Here is a 9,674-nt window from a genome sequence, read left to right on the forward strand (position 1 = left end):
CAGACAGAAAGACAGACCAGACAGACAGACAGACAGACAGACCAGACAGACAGACAAACAGACCAAAGAGACTGGACCAGACAGACAAAACAGACCAGACAGACAGACTAACACACAAACAGACAGATAGACAGAAAATAAAGACGGAAAGACAGATCTGACCGACAGACAGACCAGACAGACAGACAGAAAGATCAGATATATGGACATACAGACCAGACATACAAACCAGACGGACAAATAGATCCTCCAATCGACTGTCTTCCAGATGCAGGTAACGCAACGTAACGATGTCGCAATGGTAGACAGACAGACAGATTGACAGACAGATCAGACGGACCAGACAGACAGACACACAGACAGACAGACAGACCAGACAAACAGACAGACAGATTGACAGACAGATCAGACGGACCAGACAGACAGACACACAGACAAACCGACACACCTGATAAACAGACAGACAGAAAGACAGACAGACGTACAGAAAAGAAAGACGGAAAGACATATCAGACAGACAGACAGACAGAAGGATCAGACATACAGACATACAGACTAGACATATAAACCAGATGGACAAATAGATCATCCAATCAACTGTCTTCCAGATGCAAGTGAAGCAATGTTACGATGTCGCAATGGTAGGTATTTGCAAAAACCTGGTGGTTATTACATAATATAATCTAAGCTAGTAAATTTATGAATTTTAATTCTATCAAAAATATTTCTAAGAGTAGGTCTAGGTTTTTCCAAGGTTACAATATGACATAAGTAGTTAGAAGTTATAATTAAGCCTTAGTAAATGATCATCTATTCTTTACCCATTTTCCCCATAATATGTCTCTCTGTCTGTCTGTCTGTCCGACAGACAGACAGACAGACAGACCGGACCGAGAGACAGATTGTTAGACAGACCAGACGGACCAATCAGACAGAGAGACAGACAAACAGACAGACAGACCAAACAGACCAAAGAGACCAGACAGACAGACAGACAGACCAGACATACAAACAAGACATACAAACTGACAGACAGACAGACAGACAGACAGAAAGAAAGACAGACCGATAGACAGACAGACAAACCAGACAAACAGACCGACAAAAAGATAGACAGACCAGATATACAGGACAGACAGAAAGACAGACAGCCAGAAAGACAGACAGACATACAGACAGACAGACAGAAAAACAGACCAGACAGACAGACAGAAAGAGAGACCATTCAGACCAGACAGACAGACAAACAGACCAGACAGACTGGACCAGACAGACAAAACAGACTAAACAGACAGACTGACAGACTGACAGACAAACAGACAGAAAGACAGACAAGAAAGACAGACAAGAAAGACGGATCAGACAGACGAACAAACAGTCTGTCTGTATTTCTGTCTGTCTGTCTGTCTGGTCTGTTTTTTCTGTCTGGTCCAGTCTGTCTAGTCTGTTTTTCTGGTCTGTCTTGTCTGTTTGTCTGGTCTGTCTCTCTATCTGTCTGTCGGTCTGTCCTATCTGTATGGTCTATCTGTTTTTCTGGTCCGGTTTGTTTGTCTGGTCTGTCTGTCTGGTTTGTCTGTCTGTCTGTATGTATGTCTGTCTCTCTGATCTTTCTGTCGGTCTGTCTGCCTGTCTAGTCTGTCAGTCTGTATCTCTGATCTGTCTTTCTCTCTTTTTTATCTGTCCGTCTTTCTGTTTGTCTGTCTGTCAGTCATTCTGTCCGTATGGTCTGTTTTGTCTGTCTGGTGTTGACTGTCTGATCTGACTGGCCTGTCTATCTTGCTGTCTGTCTGGTCTGTCTCTCTGTCTGTCTGTCTATATGTCTGTCTGTCTTTCTGTTTGTCCTGTATGTCTGGTCTGTCTGTTTTTCTGTGTGTATTTTTGTCTGGCCTGTCTGTCTTTTTGTCTTTCTGTTCGTCTGTCTTTCTGTCGGTCTGTCTTGTTTTTATGTTTGATCTAGTCTGTCTGTTTGTCTGTCTGTCTCTTTGTCTGGTCCCTTTGGTCTATGTCAATATGTCTCTCTGTCCAGTGAGTCGGTCTGTCTGTTCTGTCTAGTCTGTGTGGTGTGTTCTCTCTGGTCTGTCTGGTCTGTCTATCTAATCTGTATGTCTGTCAGTGTGTCATTCTGTTCTGTCTCTGTCTATGTTCTGTCTATGTTTGTCTGGCTCTTTGTCTGGTCTCTTTGGTCTGTCTGTCCAGTCTGTCTGTCCGGTTTGTCTGTCTAGTCTGTCTGTTGGTGTGTATGTCTGGTGTGTGTCTGTCTGTCTTTCTGTCCATCTGTCTTTACGTCTGTCTTTCTGTCTGTCTGTCTTTCTGTGTGTCTGTATGTCAATCTGTCTGTCTGTCTGGTTTGTCTGTCTATCTGTCCATCTGTCAGTCAATCTGTCTCTCTGTCTGTCTGTGTTTCTGTCTGTCTTTCTGATCGTCTGTCTGGTCTTTTCGTCTGTCTGTCTCTCTGTCCGTCTGTCTGTCTGGTCCGTTTTGTCAGTCTGTTCCGGTCTATCTCGTCTGTCTGTGTATCAGGTCTATCTGTCTGGTCTGTCTGTCTTGTCCGTCTTTCTTGTCTGTCTGATCTTTTTCTCTGTTTTTCTGTTCTGTCTGTCCATCTGTCTGTTTTTCTTTTCTGTCTGTCTGTTTGTCTGTCTGGTCTCTCTGTCTGGTCTGTCTGTCTATATGTCAGTCTTTCTGTCTGTCTGTCAGTCTGTCTTATCTGTTTTGTCTGTCTGGTCCGGTCGGTCTAGTCTGTCTGTCTGGTCTGTCTGGTCTGTTTTTCTGGTCTGTCTCTCTGTCTGTCTATCTGTCCTGTCTGTCTGGTCTATCCGTTTTTCTAGTCCATTTTGTTTGGCTGGTCTGTCTGTCTGTCTGTATGTATGTCTGTCTGTTTGAACGTTCTGTCTGTCTGTCAGTCGGTCTGTCTGGTCTGTTTTGTGTGTCTGGTTTGGTCAGTTTGTCTGTCTATCTGTCTGGTCTGTGTCTCTGTCTGTCTCTCTGTATGTCTGTCTGTCTTTCTGTCTGTCCTGTATGTCTGGTCTGTCTGTCTTTCTGTCCGTTTTTCTGTGTGTCTGTCTGTTTGTCTATCCATCTGTCTGGTCTGTCTGTATTGTCTGTCTGTCTTATGTGTCTTTCTGTCTGTATGTCTGGTCTGTTTTGTCTGTCTGGTCCGGTCTGTCTTGTCTGTCTGTTTGTCTGTCTGTCTGTCTTTCTGGCTCATTCTGTCTGGTCTGTCTCTATGTTTGTTTGTCTGTATGTCTGTCTGTCATTTGGGATGTCATGCATGTTTGTCTGTCTTTCTGTCCGTCCGTCTGTCTGTCTGTCTCGATTGTATGTCTGGTCTGTCTGTCTGTCTGTCTCTCTGGTCTCTCTCATCTGTTTGGTCTGTCTGTCAGTCTGTCTGTCTGTCTGTTTGTCTGTTTGTCTATCTGTCTGGTCCGTCTGGTCTTTTTGTCAATCTTTCTGTCTATCCGTTCTGTCTGTCTGTCTGTCTTTCTTTCTGGTTTTATGTCTGGTGTGTCTGACTATCTGTCTTTCTGTCCTTTACTTTTTCTTTCTGTCTGTCTGTCTGTCTGTCTGATCTGTCTGATCTGTCAGTCTGTCCGTAAGAAAGAAAGAAAGAGCAGACAGATTAGACAGGCAGACAAGACAGACAGACCAAGAGACAGACAAGACAGACAGGCAGACCAGACTGACAGATAGACTGACAGGACAGACAGGAAGAACGGACAAAACACACACAAGACAGAAAAACCAGAGAAACCAAAAGATCAGACAGACAAGACAGACCAGACAAGCAGACAAAAAGAGAAGACGACAGAAAGACCAGACAGATAGAAAAGTCAGACAGACAGACAGAAAAGACAGACATACAACCCAAACGACAAGACAGACAGACTGACCAGACAGACAATCAAACCAGACAGACAAGACAGAAATACACACCAAGCAGACCCGACGGACAGACAGACAAGGAAGACCGACAAACTAGACAGACAAGTAGACGAAAAAGACAGAAAGACCGGACATACAGAAAGACAATACACACAAATAGATAAGACAAACAGACAGATCAGACTGACAGCCAGAAAAAACAGATAAGAAGAATAGAAATACAGAAAAACTAAACACACAGAAGGAAAGTCGAGAAAGACAGACAGACAGACAGAAACACGAGACAAAAAAGACAAAAAGACTGGCAAAACAAACAAGCAGGCCAAGCAGACAGATAGACAGACCAGTCAAACAAAAACAAATTACAGACAGACCAGACAGACAGAAAGACAGACGAAAAGACTACAAAGACCGGTCAGACAGAGAGAAAGACCAACGGACAGATGGATCAGCCAGAAAGACAAACTACACAGAAAGACAGGCCAGACAGACAGACAGACAAACTAGATAGACGGAAAGGTAAGACAGACAGACAGAAGAGACAAACATACAAAAGACCTGACCGACCGAAACACCAGACAGACATAAAGACAAGACAGACAGACAAGATCAACAGACACACAAGACAGAAAGAAAGACCAGATAGACAGACAGACAATGCACAAAGACAGACAGACAGACAAGATATAGAGACAGACTGGACAGACAGACGAGCCAGACTGACAGAAAAACAGACATACGGACAGACGGACAGACAAACGAACAGAGAGAGTAGACAGACAAACAAACTAAACAGACAGAAGGACAAGACCGACAGAAGAAATAGACCGACAGAAGAGACAGAAAGACAGACAAACAGACAGAGTGGACAGATTAAACAGGTAGACAAGACAGAAAGACCTACAGACAGGCAGACAGACATTCAAACCAGACAAAAAGACAGACCAGAAAGACCAAAGAGTCATACAGAAGAGACAAAACATCTGGCAGACAGACAGTGCAGACAAACATACAGACGGACTAGACAGACAGACAAGCCTGACAGAAAGACAGACCAGAAAGAAAGACAAAATAGACACAAAGACAACTAAGACTGACAGAGAGACAAAGCATATAGACATATTGACAAAACAGAAAGACAGACAGACCAGACGGATAGACCAGATAGACAGACTAAACAAGCAAACAGACCAGACAGACAAACAGACCAGACAAACAAGGCAAACAGGCAGACAGAGCAGACAGATAGACGGAGGAGACAGACAGACAGACAGACATACAGACAAGACAGACCAGACGGACAAACAGACAAAAACTGAAAGAAGACCAGACTGACAAGAGAGAAAGACAGACCAGGCATACAGACGGACAAGACGGACAAATAAACCTGACAGAAAGACAGACAAGAAAGACAGACAGACCAACTATACAGAGAGACAGACCAGATAGAATAGATTGACCGGACAGAAAGACAGGCCAGACAGAAAGACAGGTTAGACAGACATAAGGACCATGCAGACAGACAGACAAGCCAGATAGACCAGCAGACAAAAATGGAAAAAAAAACAGACAGAAATACAGGCCAGACATCCAGACAGACCTTAGACTCAGACACACCAGACAGATAGAATGACAGACAAATAGACAAACAGACCAGACAAACAGACTGACAGACAGACAAACAGTTCAGAGAGAAAAACAGACAAGACAAAAAAACAAAGACACATGGACAGACGAGACATACAAACAGACCATGGAGAAAAAAGGTCAGATTCAGAGACCAGACAGACAGAAAGACAGACCAGACAGACAAGACACACAAACACACAAGACAGACATAAAGACCAAATAGACAGACAGACCAGACAGGCAAACACACATACAAATAGACAGACAAACAAGACAGACAGACAGACTGGACGGACAGACGGACCGAATAGATAAAAAGACAGACAGACGGACAGACAGACGAACGGACAGAGCAGACAGACAAACAAACTAAACAGAAAGAAGGACAAAACCATGTCTGATCCTTCTGTCTGGCTGTCTGACGGATCTTTCTTTTTGTCTTTCTTTTCTGTCCGTCTGTCTGTTTGTCTGTCTGTCTGTCAGTCTGTCTGTCTGGTCTGCTTTGTCTGTCTGGTCTGGTCTGTCTTGTCTGTTTGTCTGTCTGGTCTGTCTTTCTGTCTGTTTTTCTGTCTGTCTGTCTCTCTTTCTGTCTGTTTTGTCTGTCTGGTCTGGTCTGTATGGTCTATCTATCTGGTCTGTCTCGTCTGTCTGTCTGGTCTGTCATTCTGTCTGTCTGTATGTCTGTCTGTCTGTCCTGTTTGTCTAGCCTGTCTGTTTTTCTAACTGTCTGTTTGGTGTGTATGTCTGGTCTGTCTTTCTGTATGTCTTTCTGTCAGTCTGTTTTGTATGTTTGGTCTGTCTGTCCATTTGTCTATACGTCTGTCTTTCGGTCTATCTTTCTGTGTGTCTGTCTGTCTGTCTGTTTCTCTGTTCGTTTGTCTGTTTGTCTGTTCTGTTTGGTCTGTCTGTCCGATCTGTCTGTCTGTGTGTCTAGTCTGTCTGTCTGTCTGTGTGTCTGCCTTTCTGGTCCCTCTGGTCTTTCTAGCAATATGTGTGTCTGTCTACCATTGCGAAATTGCATCGTTCCGTCACTTGCATCTGGTAGACAGTTGATTGAAGGATCCATCTGTCTTGTTTGTATGTCTCGTCTTTATGTCTGTATCTCTGATCTTTCTGGCTATCTGTCTAGTCTGTAGGTCTGTCGGATCTGTCTTTCTGTCTTTCTATTCTGTCTGTCTGTCTGTTTGCTGTATGGTTGTCAGTCTGTCTGTCTAGTCTGTTTGTCTGTCTGATCTGTCTGTCTTTCTGGTCTGTCTGTCTGGTCTGACTGGTCTGTCGGTCTATCTGTCTGTCTGGTCTGTCTTTTTGTCTCTCTGTCTGTATATCTGTCTGTCTTTTTGTCTGTTTTGTCTGTCTGGTCTGGTCTGTATGGTCTGTCTATCTGGTCTGTCTCGTCTGTCTGTCTGGTTTGTCTGGTCTCACTTTTCATCATTATTGCTCATATGACTGCTTATTCATCGTCCTTTCTGCAATTTTGGGGAAATCTTAGAGACAAGATAATTTTCTTGTTAGCTATTCTTTCTTTCCTAGTGAAACTCCCAGTCTGTTTTGCACACATTTGATTACCTAAGGCTCATGTAGAAGCCCCATTTACTGGTTCTATAGTGTTAGCCGCTATCCTTTTGAAGCTAGGGGACTACGGCCTTTACTTGGAACAAGGACTAAACATTTATAAAGAAACAATATTGATAGGGGCCTGCATAGTAGGCGGAATCTTCAGTTACTGGATCTGCTTACGTCAATCCGATGTAAAATCTTTAATTGCTTACTCCTCCGTAGCTCAAATATCATTCGTTATTTTAGGTATTCTTAGATATTGTACTTACACTAATATAAGATCAATTCTAATAATGGTATCTCATGGGATCTGTTCTTCTGGATTATTTTATTTAAGCTATCTATTTTATGCGCGCATCTGAAGTCTTAGATTCTTTCTTACCCTTAGAACAATGTCTCTTTTCCCATCTTTATGTTTTTGAAGACTCAGTCTTAGTTTTTTCAATATAGGACTTCCCCCATCACTCAACTTCATTTCCAAAATATATTTTTTATCGGTGTATTCAGTCTAGATTGGATAGTAGTAGCTCTATCCGGAATCCTATGTTTTTTCTCATCCTGTTACTGCATCTATTTATACTCTAGAACTAGCCACGGGGAGAGATTATATATCCTTAGCTGATTAGAGTATAGTTTAAATGAATATTTAATCGGGAGAGCACATTTTATCCCTCTGTTTGTGGAACTAAAGGAGAACTATTTCTAACAGTATTGTTATATTTCGTATCAGGATATATTTTAATTATTATCGGGGTAATGAGTATTTGTTGCTCATTCTCATTGTTCTTATCGGATGAAATTTATTTATTAAAATATCCTTCTTGCATTTGAATTACCAAGTGTGTTTAGATTGGCTAGGACTATCATTTATTTTTTTAGTGCTTCTAATTTCTTCTCAAGTGATAATTTTTTCTTCTTACTGTATAAGCGACGAAATTTTTCTAAATTGTTTCATATATATAATGTTAGGATTTATCTCATCTATGGTTCTGCTAATCATATCTTCAGACAGATTAAGACTAATGCTAGGTTGAGACGGATTGGGGATTTTCTCATACTTACTAATTATAGTTTATAAGAATTACACTTCTTCTTCTATAGGAATAAATACCCTAAGAAACCGAGTGGGGGATGTATTAATTTTATGGTCACTGGGGTTAATATTTTACTCCAGGAGCTGGGACTACATATTTTTAAAATATTTCTCCCTATCAATCATGCTCCTTTTTATCCTATCTTCTTTTCCAAAAGAGCTCAATTACCTTTCTCTGCATGGTTACCAGCAGCTATAGCAGCCCCCATCCCTGTCTCATCTTTAGTTCAGTCATCCACACTGGTAAAAGCCGGGATATATTTGATGGTCCATTTGTCTCCATCGTTTGAAGAGAGAGGGTGCTGCTTACTCATTATCATAGGAGGCTTAACTTCCTTTTTCTCAGGATTGGCTGCATTTGGAGAAAATGATTTAAAACGAGTAATTGCACTATCTACATTAAGCCAACTAGGAGTAATAATAGTCTCTCTAGGTTTAGGGCTTATGCTATTTTGTTCCTTCCGTCTTTTTGCTCATGCACTTTTTAAGGCTCTTCTTTTTATATGCTCAGGGATCGTAATCCATTCATTAGGTGTACAAGACATACGTCGAATAGGAGGGGTATCCAAGATACTCCCCTACACCAGCTAAATTATTTTAGAGTGCTCTCTAAGATTGATGGGATTTTCATTTTTATCGGGTTTCTTCTCAAAAGATTTAATTATCGAACTGCCCTCTTTGTTCTTTACTGGGGGACCGTTATAGGAGGATATTTCTGTTATTGATGTTTTTGGGGTCTACTAGCATACTAGAAAACAAGTATAAGAATTCTCAATCAAATTAAAATAATTGTCTTTCCCTAAGAGGATCCCTCAATTGGAATTCAAGTATAGTATTTATACTAGGAAGATTTATTCCCCTCATCAGTAGATAGAAAGATAAGAAAACAATCATTCAACGTCAACAAAGTGCTAGTATCAAGCTGCAGCCTCAAACCCAAAATGATGTTGGGGTGAGAAGTAGCACTTAGTGTGACGTAAAATACAAATTATAAGAAAATTAGTACCAATAAGCACATACAAACCATGAAAACCTGTTGCTAAAATGAATGTACATCCATAGATTTTATCTGCAATAGTGAAAGAGGTTTCTATATACTCCAATCCTTGTAGAAATGAAAAGCATAATCCTAGAGACACAGTAACGAGATATCCCTGGAGACACTGATCAAAATTATTTTCTATCAAGGCATGGTGGGCTCAAGTTACTGTAACTCCCGAAGCCAGAAGGATACTAGTATTAAGCATGGGCATTTGAAATGGATTAAAGCTTTCTACCCCAATTGGAGGTCATAAGGCCCAAACTTCAATATTAGGTGACAAGCTTCTGTGAAAAAATGCTCAAAAGAAAGAAACAAAAAAGAAAATCTCAGAAATAATAAATAAAATTATAAAAAAAAGTAGCTTCTCGCGATACATCTCGTCACCATTGATATGAAACAAATACGATTGTGGCCAATCCCGTAAAGAAGAGCATTCTGTCAAAAGAATGGAATCACTTGACAAGTCCTGAA

At 41.3% G+C, this 9,674-nt stretch overlaps 1 pseudogene; it reads left to right on the forward strand.

The window, feature by feature from the left end:
- The first annotated feature begins 4,325 nt into the window (after positions 1-4,325).
- On the forward strand, positions 4,326-8,866 carry LOC136029619 (NADH-ubiquinone oxidoreductase chain 5-like; annotated as a pseudogene).
- Positions 8,867-9,674: the final 808 nt, after the last annotated feature.

Source organism: Artemia franciscana, chromosome 1 (genome assembly GCF_032884065.1).
Source record: "Artemia franciscana chromosome 1, ASM3288406v1, whole genome shotgun sequence".
In the NCBI taxonomy this organism is placed as follows: domain Eukaryota; kingdom Metazoa; phylum Arthropoda; class Branchiopoda; order Anostraca; family Artemiidae; genus Artemia; species Artemia franciscana.